This window comes from Mirounga leonina, unplaced genomic scaffold, assembly GCF_011800145.1.
Source record: "Mirounga leonina isolate KUSES-001 unplaced genomic scaffold, KU_Mleo_1.0 Mir_101283, whole genome shotgun sequence".
Lineage (NCBI taxonomy): Eukaryota > Metazoa > Chordata > Mammalia > Carnivora > Phocidae > Mirounga > Mirounga leonina.
The window spans coordinates 110,555-136,816 of record NW_023270096.1 but is presented as its reverse complement, the minus strand read 5'-3'; the positions used below and the strand labels follow the sequence as shown (position 1 = coordinate 136,816).

The window sequence follows — 26,262 nt, the reverse complement described above, 5'->3', positions numbered from 1 at the left end:
TCATCTCTTGTTACAGTCTTCAGTTTAAAATCTAGTTTGTCTGATATAAGTATAGCTACTCCAGCTTTCTTTTAACATCCATGAGCATGATAAATATTTCTCCATCCCCTCACTTTTAATCTGCAGGTGTCTTTAGGTCTTAAATGAGTCTCTTGTAGGCAACATGTAAAATGGGTCTTGGTTTTGTATCCATTCTGACACCCTATGTCTTTTGATTGGAGCACTTAATCCATTTACATTCAGAATAATTAGTGATAGAAGTGAATTTAGTGCCATTTTATTGCTTGTTTTGTCATTATTTCTGGAGATTTTCTCTGTTCCTTTCTAGTCTTTTTCCTACTCAACAAGTCCCCATTAATATTTCTTGAAGGGCTATTTTAATGGTCATAAACTCCTTTAGTTTTTGTTTGTCTGGGAAATTCATTATCTCTCCTTTTATTGTTAATGAAAGCCTTGCTAGATAGCTTTCTCCTGACCTGCCATGTTTCTATGAAGAGTTCTGCTGTTAACCTTATTTGTCTTCCTTTGTAAGTTAGGGACTTCTTTTCCCTTGCTGCTTTTAGTCTTGGTTTTTTTGTTTGTTTGTCTTGACTGTTTTTTGTTGTAGTTGTTGTGTTTAAATCTCTATATTTTGCAAATTTCACTACAATACATCTTGGTGTTGGCCTGCTTTTCTTGATTTTGGTGAGAGTTCTGTGTGCTTCCCGGATTTGGAAATCTGTTCATTCTCCAGATTAGGGAAGTGTTCAGCTATAATTTCCTCACATAAACCTTCTACCCCCTTTTCTCTCTGTTCTTTTTCTGGGATTCCTATGATATGAATGCTATTACATTTCATGTAGTTATGGAGTTCCCTAAGTCTACTTTCCTGATCTAAGATTTTTCTTTCCCTCTTTTGATCAGCTTCATTATTTTCCATAATTCTATTTTCTGTATCACTTATTTGTTCCTCTGCTTCTTCCATTCTTGAGTTCATTATATCCAGTTGGTTTTGGATCTTGGTTATTGCATTTTTCATTTCAGCCTGATTCATTTTTCCTCCTTTATCTCTGTGGTATGGATCTCCCTGATGTCATCTATGCTTTTCTGAAGCCCAGCTAGTATCCTTATAATTGTTGCTTTAAATTCTGAATCAGGACTATTACCTATATCTGTTTCAATTAGATCCCTGGCCATGAGCTTTTCTTGTTCTTCCTTTTGGGATAAATTTCTCTATTTGGCATTTTGTCTAGGTCTTGGTCATCTTCTCTGTGCTAGGAAAGCCTGTTATGTTTCCTGCTCCTGAGAGTAATGGCTTTATGAAGAAGAGGTCATATAATGTCCAGAGCCTGGTGCTTCAGGAATTGTCTCTTGTGTATGCCACATGCAGTCTGGTTCTGTGTTATGGCTGCTCTATCAAGTCAGTCCTCTACAGAGCTTTTTCTTACCTGCAGTGGGGAGTGTTTGTACCTTGGCCCAAGTGTGACGAGTTTTAACTTAGGTATGCTCTGGTCTGCTTGTTATAAAAGACCTGATACTATTTCCACCAGTGCTGAAGCTTTGCAGAACTTTATGGTCAGTAGACATGGTGTGTATTGGGTTTGTGCTGGTCTTCTGGGGGAGGGTCCCAGTACACTGGTTCTCAGCCACACTTGCTTGAGAAAAGCAGTACCAGCAAAGCACAGGGGAGGCAAGGCTTCATTTAAGAAATTTAGGCCTCCAGTGTTGGCCCTGTGCTATTTATTGAAATTAAATTATGCTAAGGGGCAGGGGAGGGAAATGGCACCAGCCAGCTTCTTTGTCTTCAGAGAGGGTAATTCATGTTCACTGCTGTCAGGGAAGCCCTCCTAGAAGAGTGAATAAATTTCCCTCATGCATCCTAAGCATTTTTCAGATCACTGCTTACACACTGTCTGTATCCAGGTCACTTGCTGGTCTGGAGAAGTGCAGTGAGGTTATCCCATCCAGGCCAGCTGAGTTTTAAAACTCCAAAGTTTAGAGACCTGGCATGGTGGGGACCCATTCTGGTCTTCTGGGGGAGGGTCTTACCATGCTGGGATTGATGCAGATTTGACCCAAAAGAGCAGTTGCACCAGAGCTCAGGCACGTGGAATTTGGAGCAAAGCAAGTTGTTTTGCTAAGCAGCTAGTGTCTGGGTTAGCCACCTTTAGCAGATGTCTCTGTGCCTATGCTGAGGGGCAGGGGAGGGTAATGTCCCCCGCTAGCTCCTTTGTCCCCAGAGAGGCAATGCCAGCTCTCTCAGATGTGCTCCAAGAAGGGGGAACTGTCTCTCCCAGTGTGTCCCAGGATGTCCTGACGTGGTGACATCTGCCCCCTGGGTTACAACCTGACTGCCTTCTCTACAAGAGCACTGCAGTGTCCTCAGTGCTATATACTAGCTACACCATGGACCTCTAAAACTCCAGTCTTTGAGCTCTGCTGGTTGAAAAAAAAAATCAGCCCCTCTTGTTTTCCCAGTCAATGGCTTTGGAGAAGTGTTTTCCTTGTGTGATCCCCTGTGCTCTTCTCTTCTCTCTCTCTCTCTCTAATCTCCACAAAGAATCTGATTCTTGATTTACCTCTTTTTTCCCCTTTGCTTGTTTGTTTTGTTTTTTAAGTTCCACATATTAGTGAAATTATATGGTATTTGTCTTTCTCTGACTACTTATTTCATTAGTATAATATACTCTAGCTCCATCCATGTTGTTACAAATGGGAAGATTTGATTCTTTTTGATGGCTGAATAATATTCCATTGTGTGTGTGTGTGTGTGTGCACATGTGGATCCATCCATTCATCAGTTGATGGACACTTGGGATATTTCCATAATTTGGCTATTGTACATAATGCTTCTATAAACACTGGGGTGCATTATTCCTTTGAATTAGTATTTTTATATTTTGGGGTAAATACCTAGTAGTGTAATTGCTGGATCATAAGGTAGTTCTATTTTTCACTTTCTGAAGAACCTCCATACTGTTTTCCAGAGTGGCTGCACCACTTTGCATTCCCACCAACAGTGCAAGAGGGTTCTCATTTCTCCACATACTCTCCAACACCTGTTGTTTCTTGTGTTGTTGATTTTAGTCATTCTGACAGGTGCGAGGTCATATTTCATTGTAGTTTTGATTTGTATTTCCCTGATAATGAGTGATGTGTTGAACATCTTTTCATGTGTCTGTTGGCCATTCTGATGTCTTCTTTGGAAAAATATCTATTCATGTCTTCTGCGCATTTTTTAATTGGTTTATTCGTTTTTTTGGGTGTTGACATTTATAATTCTTTATATATTTGGATACTGCCCCTTATTAGTTATGTCATTTGCAAATATCTTCTCCCATTCCATAGGTTGCCTTTTAGTTTTGTTGATTATTTGCATGGAAATACATTTTAATTTCTCCTGGTTAGATTCCTAGGAGTGGAATTTCTGGGTCCTATGATAAGCATACATGTAACATTTTATGGCATTGGAAACTGTTTTCCAAAGTATTGTGGAACTTTCCATCACTAGAAGTAGTGTATGAAGATTGCACTTGTTCTGTATCCCTGACACTTGTTAGTTGGGTGTCTAAAAAAGGACGTTTTAGCCACCATAGTAGTATGAAGTAGTAATTATTTGTAGTTTACTATAGTTAATTTGCATTTCCCTAATGACCAATTGTGTTGAGCATCTCCTTCATGGGATTATTTGCCACCCATATATCTTCTCTAGTGAAATGCCTATTCATACCTTTGGCCTATTTTTCAATTGAGTTGTTTGTTTACTTACTATTAATTTTTTTGTATATTCAGGATACAAGTCCTTTAGATACATGCATCACAAAGATGGTTTCCCAATCTGTGACTTGTCTTTTCATTCTCTTAACTGTCTTTTGAATTGCAGAATTTCTTAATAGTGATGAAGAAGTCTAAATCTTTAGTATTTTCTTTTATGGGTTGCATTTTTGTAAAGGAAATCTTTGCCTAAGAAAAATTCACAAAAATTTTCTCCTATGTTTATGTCGCAAATATTTTCTTCTGAGTTTTCTTCCAGAAAGTTTGTTTTTTTAGGTTTTACACGTAGGCCTATGATCCATTTCCATTTAATTGTTGTATATGATGCAGAATGTAAGTCGAATTTATTTATTTGTTTGTTTATTTATTTATTTTTATTTATTTATATTCTGCATGTGAATATACAGTTGTATCAGGACCAGTTGTTGAAAGGACATTCTTTCTCCATGGCATTGTTTTTACACCTTTGTCAGAAATCAGTTGTCCATATATTTGTGGGTTTGCTTCTGGACTTTCTTTTTTGCTTCATAGTTCCATTTGTGTATCTTTATGACAATATGTCAGTGTTGCTTTTAAAATTTATTACTGAAGTATAATGGACCTATAATGTTATATTAGCCTCAGGTATATAAAAGAGTAATTCAACCATTCTGTACATTACTAATTGTTCACTACTGTAATTGTTGTTACCATCTGTCACCATACTACATTATTACAATATTATTGGCTATATTTGTTGTGCTGTACTTTTCATCTCCATGACTTATTTATAACTAGACTTTGTACTTTTTAATACCCTTTATCTATTTCACCCAGCTTCCCCCTCCACCTTTTCAGTGGTACCCACCAGTTTGTTCTCCATTTTTAATAGTTTCTGTTTTTTGTTTGTTTTATTTTTTGATCCCACTTATGAGTGGAATCATATGGTATTTGTCTTTGTCTGAGTTATTCCACTTAGCTGAATGCCCTCTAAGTCCATCCATATGTTACAATGGCAAGATCTCATTCTTTTTATGACTGATTAATATCCCATTATATATTTCTATACCACATTTTCTTTATGCATTCATCTATTGGTAGACACTTGCATTGCTCCCATTTCTTGATGTTGTAAATAAAACTCAATAAATACAGAGGTTCATATATCTTTTTGAATTAGTGATTTTGTTCTTTGTGTAAGTACCTAGTAGTGGAATTATTGGATCATATGTTATTACTATTTTTAATTTTTTTGAGGAAACTACAAACTGTTTTTCACTGTGGGTGTACCAATTTACATCACCAACAACAATGTATGAGGGTTCCTTTTTCTCCACATTCTCACCAAAAACTTATTTCTTTTCTTTTTTATTCTAGCTATTCAGATTCTCTGCCCATTTTTAATCAGATTACTTTTTTTTTTTTATGTGTGTCTCTTGATTTGTATAAGTTCTTTATATATTTTGGATTTTAACCTCTTATCAAATATATCATTTTCAAATATCTTCCTTCATTTAGTAGTTTGCCTTTTCATTTCATTGATGGTTTCCTTTGCTTTTTATTTTAGTATTGTCCCAATAGATTATTTTTTGTTTTTGTTTTCCTTGCCTGAGGAAACATATCCATAAATATGTTGCAAAGGCTTATGTCCAAGAGGTTATTGCTCATGTTCTTTCTTAGAAGTTTTATGGTTTCAGGTCTCACATTTAGATCTTTTATCCACTTTGAGTTTATCCTGTTTTTGTATGAGTATAAAAACAGCTCATATATCCCTGCCTCTATGTATAAATCCATCAATACTATTGGATTTGTGCCCCACTGTTAAGACCTTATTTAACCTTATGCCTCCCTAAAAATCTTCTCTCCAAATACTGTCACTTTGGAGGTTAAGGTTTGAATATATGTGTTTTAGAAGGACCAATGCATTCTTTACTTTCCACTGTATGCTCGCCCAGGCACATTCTTCTCATGTGCAAAGGTCATTCATTCCTTTCTATAACTCCAAATGTCTTAATCCATTGCAGCATATATGCCGAGCCCATAATCTCATCTAAATATCATCTAAATTAGGTTTGGGTGAGACTTGTGGTATGATTCATCCAGAATCAAAATTTCTCTCCATCTGTGAAAGCAGACAAATTATCTGTTTCCCAAGTATAGTGGTAGGGCAGGTATAGGATAGACATTCCCTTCTTAAGAAGGAAAAATCAGAAAGATCAGATTGACGGGTCCCAATGAAGTACAAAAACCTAGCATGTTAAGTTCCATTACATTTTTAAGGTTCAAGAATCAACTTCTTTGGCTAGACAATTTGAGCAGCATCACCCCTACAACTCCTTGTGGCAGCCACACCCTGACAGCTCTTTGCAGTCACCTTTTTCCTGAGGCACTACTCAGAGGCATCCTGGCCTATTGAAACTGAGGAGAAAACAGCTTTGGCCCCTGGGTCTGTTAGGTCTGGGCCTATGGTGGGAGGGGCAGCCCTGATGATCTCTGAATCATGTTCAGCATAATTCTTCCCTTTACTTGAAAGATAAAGCATGTTTGAGCCAAATAACTCTGTTGCCCTTTCCTGTAGAATCCCAGAGTTCCAAAAATTTTATTTTCTATTTCTCCTTTCCTTGGTCCATACTGACAGTGTCACATTTCTATTCCTGAAGTCTGCTGAGATACCTGATTAAAATGATAAGTAATCTCCTCATAGAGTGATTTCCAGCCACATCCTTGGTGTTCTTTCCATAACATGTTTTATCATATTTTGCAATATAGATAGAATTAGAGTTTTCTAAATCTTCAAGTTCTGGTTCCTTTTTCCTTAATGATTCTTTCAGTTTCTCCTTCTCCTCTTGCATTTAACTGTAAGCAACAAGGAGAAGCCAAGCCTTACCTTCAACATTTTCTTTAAAAATCTCTTCAGCTAAAAACCCAATGTCATTGCTCACATTTACTACCTTTCACAAAACACTAGAACAAAATTCAGCCAAATTCTTTGCCACTTTATAACATGGATTACCTTTCCTCTAGCTTCCAAAAGCATGTTCTTCTTTTCTCTGTGAGAACTCATCAGAAACACCTTTAATGTCCATATTTCTATCAACAATCCCTTTGATGCAATATAGGCTTTTTTATTTATTTTATTTTTTTAAGATTTTATTTATTTATTTATTTGAGAGAGAGAATGAGAGAGAGAGAGAGAGCACATGGGGGGAGGGTCAGAGGGAGGAGCAGACTCCCTGCCAGGCAGGGAGCCCGATGCAGGACTCAATCCAGGGACTCCAGGATCATGACCTGAGCCGAAGGCAGTCACTTAACCAACTGAGCCACCCAGGCATCCACAATATAGGCTTTTTTAGCATGCACCCCAAACATGTCCAGCCTCTACTCATCACCCAGTTCCAAAGCTACTTCCACATTTTTAGGTATTAAGGTAACACCCCACTTCAAAGTACCAAAAGCTGCTCAGTCTTCTACAACAAAATATCACAGACTGGGTGACTTATACAGCGGACATTTATCTTCTTACTTATGGAGGCAGTTATGGTCAAAGTGCAGCAAACTAGCTTTCTGGTGAGAGCTCTCTTTCTGACTTGTAATTGGCCACCTTGTTGCTGTGTCTTCACATGGCCTTTCCTCTGTGCATTCAGAGAGACAGCAATCTCTGGTGTCTCTCTTCTTACAAGAGCACCAATCCAATTGGATTAGGGTACCACATTTATTACCTCATTTAACCTTAATTTCCTCTCTAAAGGACCTCAAACTAAATGCACTCACATTGGGGGTTAGGGCTTCAACATGGGAATTTTTGAGAGACACAATACAGTTCATAACCAAACGCCAAATTTTATATGTAGCAAAAATATCTATATCTACCCTAAAATAAAGGAATTAACTTTTAAAAGAAGAAAACATGAAATTTCAGAAAGAAAGAAAACGAAGAATAAAAATATGATTAAAATACATTTTCCTTCTCCTGTTTAGTTTTCTAAATCAGTTCTGATGGTGAAAGCAGTAATGTAGTGCTAACATGGTTTTCAATGTATGTAGAAGAAATATTTTAGATAATTATAAAAAGTGGAAGGTAAAGGGGCATAAAGGTAGGTAATGTTTCTACTATCATACCAATAAAATGATGACACAATAGAATACAAAATTATGAAATGTAATATCTAGAGCAACCACTAAAAAACTATAGAAAGAGATACATTTAAAAACACTATAGACAGGGCGCCTGGGTGGCTCAGATGGTTAAGCGTCTGCCTTCGGCTCAGGTCATGATCCCAGGATCCTGGGATCGAGTCCCACATCGGGCTCCCGGCTCAGCAGGGAGCCTGCTTCTCCCTCTGACCCTCTCCCCTCTCATGCTGTTTCTCTCTCGCTTGCTCTCTAAAAAATAAATAAATAAAATCTTTAAAAAAAAAACACTATAGACAAAATATATTTCTGAAATAAAATTAATTAACCACAGGACAGCAGCTAAAAAAAGACAGAATCAAATAAAAGATCAAATGGTAAACAAAAATGAATTGGTACACTTAAGCCCTAATTTATCAATAAGTACACTAAATATAAATGGCTTAAATAATTAGATACTGATTAGCCAAGAGAATTAAAAAATGTGACCCATTTATATGCTATCTACAAGAAACTCACTTCAAATATATAGATATATGTATGTTGAAAGTGCATAGAATGGAAGAAGATATACAGTGGGTTCATTAATCAGGAAAATAGGGTGAAATATTAATATCAGATAAAGTAGACTTCAAAGCAAAGAATGTTACTAGGTACGTAGAGGCACATTACATAATGATAAAAGTGTCAATCCACCAAGAAGACATAGTAATCCTAAGTGGGTGTACACCAGACAAAAGAACTGCCAAATATATGAAGCAAATCTGACAGAACCAAAGGAAAAAAATAGATAAATCCAATTATAGTTGGAGACTTTAACATTCCTCTATCATTTGGTAGAACTAGACAGAAAATCAGCAAGGGTATAGAACTCCACAACACCATCAGCAACAAGATCTACTTAACATTTATAGAACACTTATCCCAAAGACAAGTTATATATTCAAGTGCCCATGGAATATATACCACGACACATAGGCCATATCCTGGCATACAAAATAATCCCCAACAAATTTAAAAGAATGGAAAACAGAGTGTTCTCTGCATTAATAAAATCATAAGAATAAAGACATAAAAACCTTTATAAAAATATTAACAAATAGATTTCAGCAATATATAACAAGAATCATATACCATAATTAAGTGGGATTTATTCCAGAGATGCAAGGCTGGTTTGCTACTAAAAAAGTCAATGTTACTTGTCATATTAATGGACTAAAAAAGAAAAGTCACATGATCATGTCAATTGATACAGATAAAGCATTTCACAAAACTCAACACATTTATGATAATATCTCTTAGAAAACTAGGAACAGGGGAGAATTTTCTCAACTTGATAAAGTGTACCTATAAAAACTTTCCAGGTAGCTAACATTATACTTGATTGTGAAAGAAGTATAATGTTATCCCCCCAAGACCAGGAAGAAAGCAGCGATGTCCATTCTCAGCACTGCTAGTCAATATAGCACTAGAGGCTCCAGACAGGACAATTAGTCAAAAAAATAAATAAAATACCTACAAATGAAAAGGAAGAAATAAAACCGTCCTTGTTTGCAGATAACGTAATTGTCTATGTAGGAAATCCCAATAAATTGAAAACAACAGAAACCCAAAAAAGTCCTAGATCTAATAAACTTATATAGCTACAGTAATCAAGGTTATGTGGTGTTGGCAAAGGGACAGACACATAGATAAATGGAACAACATTGAGAATTGAGAAATTGACCCACAAAAGTATGGCTAACTCATTTTTGACAGAGATGCAAAGTAATTCAACATAGGAAGGACAGTCTTTACAACAAATGGTAATGGAGCAATTGGATAGCCATAAGCAAATAAATAAATAAATAAATAAAAAGGCGGGGGAATCACAGCCTAAACCTCACACTTTATACAAAAATTAACTCAGAGTGGATTGTAGATATAAATGTAACTATAAAAATTTTAAAAGATAATATAAGGGAAAATCTGCAAAACCTAGAGCTTGGTGAAGAGCCTTAGACCTGACACCAAAGCATTATCCTTAAAAGAAAACTTTGATAAATTGGACTTCATAAATTTTTTTAATGTTCTGCTAAAAATCTGATTAAGATGATGAAAAACAAGCTACTGACTGGGAGAACATATTTGCAAACCACATATCTGACAAAGGACTCATGTCTAGGATATATAGACTCTCAAAACTCAACTATTAGAAAGCAAATAATCCAATTAAAAATGGACCAAAGACATACATAGCCATTTTATGGAAAAAGATATACAGTTGACAAATAAGTACATGAAAAGATATTCAACATCACTAGCCATTAGGGGACTGCAAATTAAGATCACTTTGTGGGGGGGACCTGGGTGGCTCAGTCATTAAGCATCTGCCTTCGGCTCACGTCATGATCCCAGGGTCCTGGAATTGAGCCCCACATCGGGCTACCTGCTCAGTGGGAAGCCTGCTTCTCCCTCTCCCACTCCCCCTGCTTGTGTTCCCTCTCTCTGTCAAATTAATAAAATCTTTTTTTTTTTTTTAAGATCACTTTGAGGTATCACCACATGCCTACTAAAACAGCTCAAGTAAAATGGCTGACCAGGTAGAGGAACTGGATCACTCATGCATTATCGGTGAGCATGTGAAATGGTACAGCCACTCTGGAAAACAGATTGGCAGTTTCTAGAAAAAGTAAACATGTAATTATGATACAACCCAGCAATTTCAGTCTTGGTCATTTATTCTAAAGAAATGAAAACTATGGTCACACTAAAACTTCTACATTGATATTCATAGCAGCTTTATTCATAATTGCCAATACATAGAATCAGCACAGATGTCCTTTAGTGGGCATTGTTTAGAATTGTCAGTGCATTGTGATAATAAAGAGCAGGCCAACTTTAGTTGGTTCTATGATTATTTTTTAAATATCTACACACAATGTACCTTTTATTGTCTGCACCCAGGGTGGACTGTTTCCACTTTCCTGCCCTTGGTATACCACTGCTGAGAGGTAACAGTAGTACCACCAAAGCCTCAGTTCCCTCCACTAAAGCATGGGCCAGACTCCCCCCACAGAAACTGACATCAGAAATAGCATTAAAGAGGGGTGCCTGGGTGGCTCAGTCAGTTAAGTGTCTGCCTTCGGCTCATGTCATGATCTCAGGGTCCTGGGATCAGGCTGTGATGAGCTCTCTGCTCAGCGGGAAGTCTGCTTCTCACTCTCCCTCTGTGCTCTCCGTCTCTCACTCTCTCTCAATAAATAAATAAATAAATAAATAAATAAATAAATAAATCTTAAAAAAAAGAAATAGCATTAAAGAGAGGCTGTTTCTGAAACCCATTTTCATAACTGCTTCCCTCCTCTAACCAGGAGTCTTGGGCCTTCTGCCCCTTAATCAAGGTTTCTAGTCCTTGCTATTTCTTGCCACAGTGGACAATTGAAGAATGCTCCAAAACACCATGGATACAGGCAGACATTGTGGCTTCCCTGGGCCTCATATCCAAAGGATGAAGCTGCCATTTTGCTGGTGACAGCCCTCCTTCTCAGAGAGAGGAAATAACACTGATGCTTTAAGGAAGATTGTGCCTTTGATTTTCCAATTAGAGGGAGCACTTGACTATGAACCAATCGGGTGAAAAGTCTTTGCTTTATTTTGATTTAATCTGGGACCATAGTGTCTCTCCTGCCTTAAAACATGAGGTTCTATAAGCAGAATTAAGCATGGAGGAAGGAAGGAGAGGATAACATAAAAAGCACTCATCCAAGCAGGGAAAGATGTACCATGCTGGTTTCTATGAAGTGTTAGTGAGAGTCCTCTCACCCTGATTTCATTTAGTAGTCGTCGGCATCTTAATTGAATTGGGTACAAATTAGGAGTTCTATTAGCAGTTCTATATAATTATTTATATTGAAATTATGAGGTGGGTTATGCTAATAATTATTATTGTAATCTTACTAACTGCTAATATGTCTTGCTGCTCATGCTAGTACATGTACACATATGCACACAAATGCACACATGCACACGGACACACACAGACCCTACTCATTGTAGACTTTTTATAACAAAGTTAAAACAACTGTGGGAGATAACCATAGCAGAAGAGTTGGGCAGAGTGGGGAGAGAAGGGTACTATAATTTGTTGACTGCTCACCAAGTGCCACATATTCTGCTTGGGGACTTTACGTGTCTTATCTCATTTAACCCTCACCACATAACCAGTAAAGTAGGTGCTATTCTTATTCCTGTGTTACTAATGAGGAAGCTAAGACCGAGAGAAGTGAGATAATTAGATTTATGTCACTCTCTTGATGCTTGAAATACTACAATGATTCCCCCTCTCCCTAAAGATAAAAGTCCTAAATCCTCATCTCAATCTGCAGGCCACATTCTGGCATCCTCCCTAATTTCATCTCAGGCCTCTTCCCTCTTATAGTAAATGCTCCAGCCACACTGACCTTTGTTTAATTCCTCTGATGTGCCATATTCTTTTCTGCTCCAAGGACATTACCCATGCTGTTCTTTCTGCCTGGACTGCTTTCCTCTGTGACTACCTGCACTCACCAGCTACATCCTACTCATTTTCCAGGTCTTAGCTTAATGTCACATCCACAGATTCTCAGGGAAGCATCCCCTGACTGCCCTCTTTACTCTAAAATGTCCCTCAGACTATGTTAGATCCCTTTGTTGTGTTTTCTATTGCATTCTACATCTCATCCCTACTACTCATCACATAGTTTTTCATAAAACAATGAGTTCAGGAATTTAAATTAAAAAAAAAAAAAAAACCTGTACAGGGTCCTTTTTTTTTTTTTTTTGGCCATTCTTAAAATTTTATTGTAGAGGAAATTCTGAGATCACAGTTTTTCACTCTGTGTCTGCCATTCCTTTCTACATTACTACCTTAAATGCTCTTCCTGATAATATAGACTTTAACCTTCTAGTTATTTTTAATTTAAATTCAATTAGCCAACATATACTACATCAACAGTTTCAGATGTAGTGTTCAGTAAGTCATCAGTTGTGTGAAACACCCAGAGTTCATCACATCACATGCCCTCCTTAATGACCATCACCCAGTTGCCAATCCCCCCACCCACCTCCCCTTTAGCAACCCTCAGTTTGTTTCCCAGAGTCAAGAGACTCCCATGGTTTGTCTCACTTTATAAATTCTTCCCATTCAGTTTTCCCTCCCTTCCCCTATGATCCTCTGTGCTATTTCTTATATTCCACATATGTGTGAAACCATATGCTAATTGTGTTTCTCTGATTGACTTATTTCATTACCATAATACCCTCCAGTTCCATCCATGTCGATGTAAATGGGAGGTATTCATCCTTTCTGATGACTGAGTAATATTCCATGGTATATATAAAGCACATCTTCTGTATCCATTCATCTGTTGAAAGATATATTCGTTCCTTCCACAATTTGGCTATTGTGGACATTGCTGCTATGAATATTGGGGTGCAAGCGCCCCTCCGTTTCATTAAATCTGTATCTTGGGGGTAAAGTGCAATTGCTGGGTTGTATGATAGCTCTACTTTTAACATCCTCAGGAACCTCCATATTGTTTTCCAGAGTGGCTGTACCAGCTTGCATTCCAACCAACAGTGTAATAGGGTTCCTCTTTCTCCACATCCTCACCAACATTTGTTGTTTCCTGTCTTGTTAAATTTAGCCACTCTAACTGCTGTAAGGTGGTATCTCATTGTCGTTTTGATTTGTATTTCCCTGATGACCAGTGATGTGGGGCATTTTTTCATGTGTCTGTTGGGCATTTGCATGTCTTTGGAGAAGTGTCTGTTCATGTCTTCTGCCCATTACTTGACTGGATTATTTGGTTTTTGGGGGGTGTTGAGTTTGATAAATTCTTTATAGATCCTGGAAACCAGTGTTCAGGGTCCATTTTAGTCATAAGATGAAGCATCCTGTCCACAGACTATTCTATTCATTGCCCTGTCCCTAGCGAGTGGTACAGTGCATGGTGCATGATAAATGTCCCTAAAATATCTGCTGAATAAATGGACTTTATATATAAATCCTATGTAATTGGCATAATAGATGCTCAATAAATATAAACTATAAATATAGCTGTTATTATTATTAATTTTTTTTTCTTTATTTTTATTAAGTTCAATTAGCCAACATATAGTACATCATTAGTTTTTGATGTAGTATACAATGATTCCTTAGTTGCATATAACACCCAGTGCCCATTAGATCATGTGCCCTTCTAATGCCCATCACCCAGTTACCCCATCTCCTATCGCCCTCCCTTCTGTAACCCTCAAGTTTGTTTCCCAGACTCCAGAGTTGCTCATGGTTTCTCTCCCTCGCTGATTTCTTCCCATTCAGTTTTCCTTCCTTTCCCCTATGCTTTGTTGTGCTATTCCTTATATTCCATATATTAGTGAATCCATATGATAATTGTCTTTCTCTGCTTGACTTATTTCACTTAGCATAATACCCTCCAGTTCCACCCATGTTGATGCAAATGGTAGGTTTTCATCCGTTCTGATGGCTGACCAATATTCCATTGTATATACGAACCACATCTACTTTTTTTAAAATTTTATTATGTTATGTTAGTCACCATACAATACATCATTAGTTTTTGATGTAGTGATCCATGATCCATTGTTTTCATATAACACCAAGTGCTCCATGCAGTACGTGCCCTCCTTAATACCCATCACTGGGCTAACCAATCCGCCCTCCCCCCTCCCCTCTAAAACCCTGTTTGTTTCTCAGGTCCATAGTCTCTCATGGTTCATCTCTCCCTCCAATTCCCCGCCCCCATTTTTCCCTTCCTTCTCTTAATGTCCTCCATGTTATTCCTTATGTTCCACAAAGAAGTGAAACCATATGATAATTTCCTTCCTTTGCTTGACTTATTTCACTTAGCATAATCTCCTCCAGTCCCATCCATGTTGATGTAAAAGTTGGGCATTCATCTTTTCTGATGGCTGAGTAATATTCCATCGTATATATGGACCACATCTTCTTTATCCATTCATCTGTTGAAGGGCATCTCGGCTCTTTCCACAGTTTGGCTATTGCGGACACTGCTGCTATGAACATTGTGGTGCATATGGCCCTTCTTTTCACTACCTCTATGTCTTTGGGGTAAATACCCAGCAGTGCAATTGCTGGGTCATAGGGTAGTTCTATTTTTAAATTTTTGAGGAACCTCCACACTGTTTTCCAAAGTGGCTGTACCAACTTGAATTCCCACCAACAGTGTAAGGGGGTTCCCCTTTCTCCACAACCTCTTCAACATTTGCTGTTTCTTTCCCTGTCCATTTTTGCCATTCTAACTGGTGAAAGGTGATATCTCAATGTGGTTCTGATTTGGAATTCCCTGATGGCTAATGATGATGAACATTTTTTCATGTGTCTGTTAGCCATTTGTAAGTCTTCTTCAGAGAAGTGTCTTCTCATATCTTCTGCCCACTTTTTGACTTGATTATTTGGTTTTTGGGTGTTGAGTTAAGAAGTTCTTTATAGAACTTGGATACCAGCCCTTTATCTGTAGAGTCATTTGCAAATATCTTCTCCCATTCTGTGGGTTGCCTCTTTGTTTTGTTGACTGTTTCCTTTGCTGTGCAGAAGCTTTTAATCTTGATGAAGTCCCAAAAGTTCATTTTTTGCTTTTGTTTCAATAGCTTTTGGAGATGTATCTTGAAAGAAGTTGCTGTGGGTGCTGTCAAAGAGGTTACTGCCTATGTTCTCCTCTAGGATTTTGATGGATTACTGTCTCACATTGAGGTCTTTCATCCCTTTTGAGTTTATCTTTGTGAATGGTGTTAGAGAATGGGCGAGTTTCATTCTTCTGCATGTGGCTGTCCAATTTTCCCAGCACCATTTATTGAAGAGACTGTCTTTTTTCCATTGAATGTTTTTTCCTGCTTTGTCAAAGATTATTTGACCATAGAGTTGAGGGTCCACATCTGGGTTCTCTATTCTCTTCCATTGGTCTATATGTCTGTTTTTGTGCCAGTACCATGCTCTCGTGGTGATCACAGCTTTGTAATATAGCTTGAAATCGGGCAACGTGATGCCCCCAGCTTTGTTTTTCTTTTACAACATTTCCTTGGCGATTAGAGGTCTTTTCTGATTCCATACAAATTTTAGGATTGTTTGTTCCAGCACTTTGAAAAATGTCATTGGAATTTTGATCTGGATGGCAATGAAGGTATAGATTGCTCTGGGTAGCATAGACATTTTAACAATGTTTATTCTTCCGATCCATGAGCATGGAATATTTTTCCATCTTTTTGTGTCTTCTTCAATTTCTTTCATGAGTGTTTTGTAGTTCCTAGAGTATAGATCCTTTACCTCTTTGGTTAGGTTTATTCTGAGGTATCTTATGGTTTTTGGTGCTGTTGTAAATGGAATCGTTTCTCTAATTTCTCTTTCTACGGTTGCGTTGTTAGTGTATAAGAAAGCAACTGATTTATGTGCATTGATTTTGTATCCTGCCAAATTACTGAATTGCTAGATGAGTTCTAGTAATTTGAGGGTGGAGTCTTTTGGGTTTTCCACATAAAGTATCATGTCATCTGTGAAAAGAGAGAGTTTGACTTCTTCCTTGCCAATTTGAATACATTTTATTTCTTTTTGTTGTCTGATTGCTGTTGCTAGGACTTCTAGTACTATGTTGAACAATAGTGGTGAGAGGGGCACGCTTGATGTGTTCCTGATCTTAAGGGAAAGGCTCTCAGCTTTTCCCCATTGAAGATGATATTCGCTGTGGGTTTTTCATACATGGATTTTATGAGCTTGAGGAATGTTCCCTCTATCCCTATACTCTGGAGAGTTTTAATCAGGAAAGGATGTTGTATTTTGTCAAATGCTTTTTCTGCATCAATTGAGAGGACCATATGGTTCTTCTCCCTCCTCTTATTACTGTGTTCTATCACATTTATTGATTTGTGAATGTTGAACCTCTCTTGCATCCCAGGGATAAATCCCACTTGGTCGTGGTGGATGATCCTTTTCATGTATTGCTGGATCCTATTAGCTAGGATTTTGTTGAGGATTTTGGAATCCATACTCATCAGGGATATGGGTCTGAAATTCTCCTTTTTGATGGGGTCTTTGCCTGGTTTGGGGATTAAGGTAATGCTGGCCTCATAGAATGAGTTTGGAAGTTTACCTTCTGTTTCTATTTTTTGAAACAGCTTCAGGAAAATAGGTATTATTTCTTCTTTGAATGTTTGGTAGAATTCCCCCGGGAATCCATCAGGCCCTGGACTCTTGTTTTTTGTGAGGTTTTTGGATCACTGCTTCAATCTCATTACTGGTTATTGGCCTATTCAGGTTGTCAATTTCTTCCTGTTTCAGTCTTGGCAGCTTATAGGTTTCCAGGAAGGCCTCCATTTCATCCAGATTGCTCAGTATATTGGCATATAGTTGTTGATAATAATTTCTAAGAATTGTTTCTATTTCCTTGGTGTTAGTCATGATCTCTCCCCTTTCATTCATAATTTTATTAATTTGGGTCCTTTCTCTTTTCTTTTGGATAAGTCTGGCCAGTGGTTTATTGATCTTATTAATTCTTTCAAAGAACCAACTTCTAGTTTCGTTGATCTGATCTACTGTGTTTCTGGTTTCTAATTCATTGATTTCTGCTCTAATTTTAATTATTTCTCTTGTAATGCGTGGCTTAGGCCTCATTTGTTGCTTTTTCTCTAGTTCTTTAAGGTGTAGAGTTAGTTGGTGAATTCGGGATTTTTCTATTTTTTTGAATGAGGCTTGGGTGGCTATGTATTTCCCCCTTAGGACCGACTTTGCAGTATCCCATAGGTTTTGGACCGATGTGTTTTCATTCTCATTGATTTCCATGAGTTGTTTAAGTTATTTGATTTCCTGGTTGACCCAAACATTCTTGAGCAGAGTGGTCTTTAGCTTCCAAGTGTTTGAACTTCTGCCAGAGTTTTTCTTGTGATTGAGTTCCAGTTTTAGAGCATTGTGGTCTGAGAATATGCAGGGAATAATCTCAATCTTTGGTATCAGTTGAGACCTGATTTGTGACCCAGAATATGGTCTATTCTGGAGAAAGTTTCATGTGCGCTCAAGAAGAATGAATATTCTGTTGTTTTAGGGTGGAATGTTCTGTAAATATCTATAAGGTCCATCTGGTCCAGTGTATCATTCAAAGCTCTTGTTTTCTTGTTGATTTTCTGCTAAGATGATCTGTCCATTGCTGAGAGTGGAATATTAAGGTCTCCTACAATTAACATATTGTTTCCAATATGACTCTTTATTTTGGTGAACAGTTGGCTTATATAGATTGCTGTCCCATGTTGGGGGCATAGATATTTACAATTGTTAGATCTTCTTGTTGGATAGACCCTTTAAGAATGATATAGTGTCCTGGGGCACCTGAGTGGCTTAGTCATTAAGCGTCTGCCTTCGGCTCGGGTCATGGTCCCAGGGTCCTCGGATTAAGCCCCACATCAGGGTCCCTTCTCAGCAGGAAGCGTGCTTCTCCCTCTCCCACTCCCCCAACTTGTGTTCCCTATCTTGCTGTCTCTCTCTCTGTTAAATAAATAAAAAATCTTAAAAAAAAAAGAATGATAAAGTGTTCTTCTGTGTCTCTAAGTACAGACTTTAGTTTAAAATCTAATTTGTCTGATATAAGAATTGCTACCCCAGCTTTCTTTTGAGGTCCGCTGGCATGGAAGATAGATCTCCATCCCTTCACTTTCAGTCTGGATGTATCTTTAGGTTCAAAATGAGTCTCTTGTAGACAGCATATGGATGGGACCTGTCTTTTTATCCAATCTCAACCCTGTGCCGTTTTATGGGAGTGTTTAGGCCATTCACATTGAGAGTGATTATTGAAAGATATGAATTAATTGCCATCATGTTGCCTGTGAAGACGTTGTTTTTATAGATTGTCCCTGTAAATTTCTGTTGTATATCACTCTTGGGGTCTTTCTCCTTTTATAGAACCCCGCTTAATATTTCTTGTAGGGCTGGCTTAGTGGTCACATATTCTTTCAGCTTCTGCCGATGGTGGAAGCTCTGTATCTCTCCATCCATTCTAAATGAAAGCCTTGCCGGATAAAGGATTCTTGGCTGCATGTTCTTCTCATTTAGTACCCTGAATATGTCTTGCCAGGCCTTTCAGGCTTGCCAGGTCTCTGTGGATAGGTCTGACGTTATTCTGATATTCCTCCCTCTGTACATAAGGAATCTCTTCCCCCTAACTGCCCTTAAGATGGTTTCCTTGGTTCTAAGATTTGCAAGTTTTACTATTACATGCCGGAGTGTTGGCCTGTTTTCCTTGATCTTGGGAGGGGTCCTCTCTCCTCTAGGACTTGAGTGTTTGTTTCATTCTCCAGATTAGGGAAGTTCTCAGCTACGATTTGCTCAAATACATCTTCTAGTCCTCTTTCTCTGTCCACTCCCTCCGGGATTCCAATAATTCTGACATTGGAACTCTTCATGGTGTCACTTATTTCTCTGATTCTATTTTCATGGATTCTGAGTTGTTTTTTCCTGGCCTCCTCTTTTCCCTTTTTATCTATTATATTGTCTTCCATGTCGCTTATCCTCTCTTCTGTCTCAGTTACCCTAGCTGTTAGATTATCTAGATTGGATTGGATCTCACTGATAGCATTTTTAAGTTCTGCCAATTCACCTTTTATTTCTGCCCTTAGAGACTCTATGTTGCCATTAATTGATTTCTCCATTCTAGCCATTGTCTTCACAATTGCTAGCCTGAATTCCATCTCCAACATCTTGGTTATATCTGCATCCATTTGTAAATCTGCAGCATAAGTCATAATCTCTGATTCTTTTCTGTTTCAGGGGCTCCTCCCCCTAGTCATTCTGTTGATGGGTGTTTGAGGGAATGTATAGAGTCCAAATTATTGATCAGAACCCAAGCAAGATGCACCTGTTTTCTTGGGACCTTAGGGTTGCTGGCCTCTTGTTTTCCCAGCCTATCTTCTCTGGGACGGGCCTGCCATGCTGTTACTCAGGCAACCATGTTTGGTCGGAGTTGCCCTGCACCCCTGTGGTGGAGGATGGGCTCAGTGGGAATCAGTCTTTGGGGCTTTTGTTCTCTGGCGGCTTTCCCTGGCGGCCTTCCACGTCTCTTCCACGAGTCAGAGCAGAAGAGACCATTTCCAACCCTCTGCCTCAGAGCAGAGAGACTGCAGTCTGTTCTTCAGTGAGCCCTGCAGGCTACACTGTCTCCGTTTCTGTCCATGCTGCTATAAACTGCAGCGTCCTGGGTTGTGCGCCCCTCTGCAGTGCTCCCAGTGCTGCCTCCAGGTCGGGGCATGTCTGTGCCCTTTGTGCTTCTAAAACCGCCAGCCCCTCCCAATTTGCGCTTATGACTCCACCAGTTCGGTTTCCAACCGGGGGGCTGCAGTTCGGGTGCACCCGACTCCGATGCTCCGGGTTTCCATTCCGAGGACTGTAGTTCACCCGCGTGACCCCGGTGCTCCAGGTTTCTGTCCCCGGGGTTGCAGTTTGCGTGTGCGTGACCCCGCAGCTCTGGGTTTCCGTCCCTGGGTCTGCCCTAAAATCCTTTCCCCAACGCTACCGGTCTGCAAGTCTGTGCCCGTCTGCATCGCGCGAGGCGGTCACTCACCGGCGGTGTGAGATCCCCATGGCCAGGCACCCTCCCGCTGCCATTTATCCTCCAATATCTGCCCGCAGAATCACGGCTCTCCGCTTCGTACTTCAAAACCAACTGCCTGCGATATTCTGTTTGTAGAGATCCAGATCTTCTTACATCTCAGGCTGGTTTCATGGGTGCTCAGAGTGGTCTGGTAGATATCCAGCTCAATTCTAGGGACCAGCTGAAATAGGGTCCCCTACTCCTCCACCATCTTTACCCCCGACCGAACCACATCTTCTTTATCCACTCATCTGTTGAAGAACATCTTGGCTCCTTCCACATTTTGGCTATTGTGGATATTGCTGCTATGAACATTGGGGTACATGTGCTCCTTTTCACTACATCTGTATCTTTGGGGTTAAGTACCCAATAATGTGATTGCTGGGTCATAGGGGAGCTCTATTTTTAACTTCTTGAGGAACCGCCATGGTTTTTTTTGAGAGTGGCTCAACCCGCTTGCATTCCCACCAACAGTGACATCCTCTATCTCCACATCCTTGCCAACATTTGTTGTTCCCTGTCTTGTAAATTTTAGACATTCTGATTGGTGTCAGTTGGTATCTCATTGTGGTTTTGATTTGTATTTCCTTGATGGCAAGTGATGTGGAGCATCTTTTAATGTCTCTTAGCTATTTGTATGTCTTCCTTAGAAAAGTGTCTGTTCATGACTTCTGCCCATTTCATGACTGGATTATTTGTTTTTTAGGTGTTGGGTTTGAGATGTTCTTTATAAATCTTGGATATCAGCCCTTTATCTGTTATGTCATTTGCAAATATCTTCTCCCATTCCATGGGTTGCCTCTTAGTTGTGTTGACTGTTTCATTTGCTGTGCAGAAGTTTTTATCTTGATAAAGTCCCAATAGTTCATTTTTGTTTTTGCTTCCCTTGCCTTTGAGACGTGTATTGCAAGAAGTTGCTGTGGCCGATGTTGAGGAGATGATTGCCTGTGTTCTTCTCTAGAATTTTGATGGATTCCTGTCTCACATTGAGGTCTTTCATCCATTTTGAGTTTATCTTTGTGTATGGTATAAGAGAACGGACATGTTTCATTCTTCTGCATTAGGCTGTCCAATTTTCCCAGCACCATTTATTGAAGAGAATGTCTTTTTTTCCATTGGATATTCTTCCCTGCTTTGTCAAAAACTAGTTGACCATAGAGTTGAGGGTCCATTTCTGGGTTCTCTATTCTTATCCACTGATCTATGTGTCTGTTTTTGTGCCACTACCATGCTGTCTTGATGATCATAGCTTTGTAATATAACTTGAAATCAGGCATTGTGATGCCCCTAGCTTTATTTTTCTTTTTCAACATTCCCCTGGCAATTCGAGGTCATTTCTGGCTCCATACAAATGCTAGGATTGTTTCCTCCAGGTCTGTGAAAAATGGTGATGGTATTTTGATAGGGATTGCATTGAAAGTGTAGATTGCTCTGGGCAGCATAGACCTTTTCCCAATGTTTATTCTTCCAATCCATGAGCATGGAATGTTTTCCCATCTTTTTGTGTCTTCCCCAGTTTCTTCCATAACTCTTCTGTAGTTTCTATAGTAAAGATCCTTTACCTCTTTGGTTAGGTTTGTTCTTAGGTATCTTATGGTTTTTGATTCTATTATAAAAGGAATCGATTCCTTAGTTTACCTTTCTTCAGTCACATTGTTAATGTATAGAAATGCAACTGATTTCTGTGCATTGAGTTTATATCCAGCCATGTTGCTGAATTGTTGTATGAGTTCTAGCAATTTTGAGGTGGAGTTTTTTGGGTTCTCCACATAAAGTATCATGTCATCTGCAGAGTGAGAGTTTGACTTCTTTGCCAATTTGAAAGCCTTTTATTTCTTTTTATTGTCTGATTGCTTAAGTTAGGACATCTAGTACTATGTTGAGCAGTAGTGGTAAGAGTGGGCATCCCTGTCGTGTTCCTGACCTTAAGGGAAAAGCTCTCAGTTTTTCCCCATTGAGAATGATATTTGCTGTGGGCTTTTCATTGATGCCTTTTATGATATTGAGGTATGTTCCCTCTATCCCTATATTTTGAAGAGTTTTAATCAGGAAAGGATGCTGTATTTTGTCAAATGCTTTTTCTGTATCAATTGAGAGGATCACATGGCTCTTGTTTCCTCTTTTGTTAATGGGATCTATCTCGTTGATTGATTTGTGAATGTCGAACCACCCTTGCATCCCAGGAATAAATCCCACCTGGTCGTGGTGAATAATCCTTTTAATGTACTGTTGGATCCTATTGGCTAGGATCTTGTTGATTATTTTCACATCTATGTTCATCAGGGATATTGGTCTCTAATTCTCTTTTCTGATGGGGTCTTTCTCTGGTTTGGGGATCAGGATAATTCTGACCTCATAGAATGAGCCTGTAAGCTTTTCTTCTATTTCTATTTTTTGGAACAACTTCAGTAGTATGATTTCTTCTTTAAATGTTTGGTAGAGGGTGGGAGGATGGGTTTGCCTGGTGGTGGGTATTGAGGAGGACACATTCTGCATGGAGCACTGGGTGTTATGCACAAACAATGAATCATGGAACACTACATCTAAAACTAATGATGTAATGTATGGGGATTAACATAAGAATAAATATTTTTTTTAATTTAAAAAAATAAAAAATAAAAAATAAATGTTTGGTAGAATTCCCCTGAGAAGCCATCTGGCCCTGGACTCTTGTTTTTTGGGAGTTTGTTGATTACTGCTTCAATTTCGTTACTAGTTATGGTCTATTCAGTTTGTCTTTTTTTTCCTGTTTCAGTTCCTGGTAGTTAATACGTGTCCAGGATTGCATCCATTTCTTCCAGATTGCCTAGTTTTTTGTCCTATAGCTGTTGGTAATAAGTTCTAATAATTATTTCTATTTCCTTGGTATTAGTTGTGATCTCTCCACTTTCATTCATGATTTTATTAATTTGGGTCTTTTCTATTTTCTTTTGGATAAGTCTGGCCATTGGTTTATCAATCTTATTGTTTCAAGGAAACAGCTTCCAGTTTCGTTTTTCTGTTCTACTGTTCTTCTAGTTTCTATTTTATTGATTTCTGGTCTAATCTTTATTATTTCTCTTCTGCTTGTTTTAAGCTTTATCTGCTGTTCTTTCTCCAGAGCCCTTAGGTGTAAGGATAACTTGTGCATTTGGAATTTTTCCAATTGTTTGAAAGAGGCTTGGATGGCTATGTACTTCCCTCTAAGGACCGCCTTTGCAGTATCCCATAGGTTCTGAACCAATGTGTTTTCATTCTCATTGGTTTCCATCAACTGTTTAACTTCCTCTTTAATTTCCTGTTTGACCCATTCATTCTTTAGCATGATGCTTTTTAACCTCCAAGTGTTTGTATTCCTTCCAAAGTTTTCCTTGTGAGTGAGTTCCAGTTTCAATGCATTGTGGTCTGAAAATATGCAGGGAATAATCTCAATCTTTTGATATTTGTTGAGACCTGATTTGTGACCCAATATGTGAGCTATTCTGGAGAAAGTTCTGTGTGTACCTGAGAGGAATGAGTATTCTGTTGTTTTAGGATAGAATGTGCTGTATATATCTATGAAGTCCAACTGGCCCAATGTATGCTTGAAAGCTCTTGGTTCTTTGTTACTCTTCTGCCTGGGTGACCTGTCCATTGCTGAGTGGAGTGTTGAAGTCTCCTAGTATTAATGTATTATTATAAATTTGATTCTTTATTTTGGTTAATAGTTGGTTTATGTAGTTGGCTGCTCCCATGTTGGGGGCATAGATATTTACAATTGTTATATTTTCTTGTTGGATAAGCCCTTTAAGTACAATATAGTGTCCCTCTACATCTCTTACTACAGTCTTTGGTTTAAAATCTAATTTGTCTGATATATGGATTCCTACACCAGCTTTCTTTGGAGGTCTGTTGGCATGATAAATTGTTCTCCATCTCCTCACTTTCAACCTGGAGGTGTCTTTAGGTTCAAAATGAGTCTCTTATAGACAGCATATAGATTGGTCCTGCTTTTTTATCTGATCTGAAACCCTATGCCATTTGATGGGAGCATTCAGCCCGTTCATGTTGAGAGTAACTATTAAAATATATAAATTTAGGGGCACCTGGGTGGCTCAGTTGGTTAAGCTACTGCCTTCAGCTCGGGTCATGATCCCGGAGTCCCGGGATCGAGTCCCGCGTCGGGCTCCCTGCTCAGCGGGGAGTCTGCTTCTCCCTCTGACCCTCCTCCCTCTCATGCTCTCTGTCTCTCATTCTCTCTCTTGCAAATAAATAAAATCTTAAAAAAAAAATTAAAAAAAAAGATATAAATTTAGTGCCATCATACTGCCTGTAAAGTCCTTGTTTCTGTAGATTGTCTCTGTAAATTTCTGGTGTATATTACTCTTCGGGTCTTTCTTCTTTTATAGAATCCCCATTAATATTTCTTGCAGGGATGGCTTGGTGGTCACATATTCTTTCAGTTTCTGACTGTCCTGGAAACTCTTTATCTCTCCTTCCATTCTGAATGACAGCCTTGCTGGATAAAGTATTCTTGGCTGCATGTTTTTCTCATTTAGTACCCTGAATATGTCTTAGCAGCCCTTTCTGGTTTGCCAGATCTTTATGGATATGTCTGATGTTATTCTGATGTTCCTCCCTCCATACTTAAGAAATCTCTTACCTGGGGCACCTGGGTGGCTCAGATGGTTAAGCGTCTGCCTTCGGCTCAGGTCATGATCCCAGGGTCCTGGGATCGAGTCCCACATCGGGCTCCCTGCTCCTTGGGAGCCTGCTTCTCCCTCTGCCTCTCTCTCTCTCTGTCTCTCATGAATAAATAAATAAAATCTTTAAAAAAAAAAAAAAAAAAAAAAAAAAAAAAAAAAAAAAAAAATAAAAAAAAAGAAATCTCTTACCTTTAGCCCCTCTCCAGATAGGCTCCTTTGCTCTAAGATTTGCAAGTTTCTCTGTTATATGCCAGGGTGTTGGTCTGTTTTTATTGATTTGGGAGGGGTCCTCTCTGCCTCTTGGACATGAATGCTTGTTTCCTTCCCCAGATTAGGGAAGTTCTCAGTAATGATTTGCTCAAATAGACCTTCTAGCCCTCTCTCTCTCCACCCACTTTGAGATCCCGATAATTTGGACATTGGTTTGTTTCAAGACATTATTAAATTCTTGAAGCCTTTCTTCATGGGCCATTAGTTGTCTTTCTCTCTTTTCCTCAACTTCCTTTCCATCAGCCTGTCCTCTAGATCACTTATTCTCTCTTCTGCCTCATTTACCCTAGCTATTAGAGCATCTAATTTAGACTGCATCTCATTCATAGCATTTTTAAGTTCAGCCTGATTAGATCTCATTTCCACGCTTAGAGATTCTGTATTTTCATTTATGCTTTTTTCAAGCCCAGCTATTAACTTTGTGTTTGCTATCCTGAATTCTATCTCTGACATCTTGCTTATATCCATATCAATTAGCTCTGTTGCAGAGAACACTGCCTCTGGTTCTTTCCTTTATTATGAGTTCCTCCTTCTAATCATTCTGCCTAGGGGAGGATGGGTGAGCGAATGAACAGATTCCAAAATATCAACCAAGAACCAAGCAAAATTCAACCTAGAAAAAATCTGGAGTGGTTGGAAGCCACCACAGAAAAGCAAATAAACCCAACATGAACCAAAACAATAAAAAAGGAGGGGGAGACTATAATCTCACAGGGTGGACAAAGCAAGGTGATATTTTTCCTGATTGGATTTTGGTTGTGTGTTAGAGAATACTACATCCCAAAATTGCAAGGAAAGCAATGTTCATATATATATATATATATATATATATATAT

The 26,262-nt window shown here is 38.7% G+C and overlaps 1 protein-coding gene across 3 annotated transcripts in view; it reads left to right on the top strand.

Moving 5' to 3' along the window:
- Positions 1-26,262, top strand: part of ZC4H2 (zinc finger C4H2-type containing) — a 61,039-nt gene that overhangs the window by 25,304 nt on the left and 9,473 nt on the right. The gene's annotated exons all lie outside the window — the stretch shown is intronic.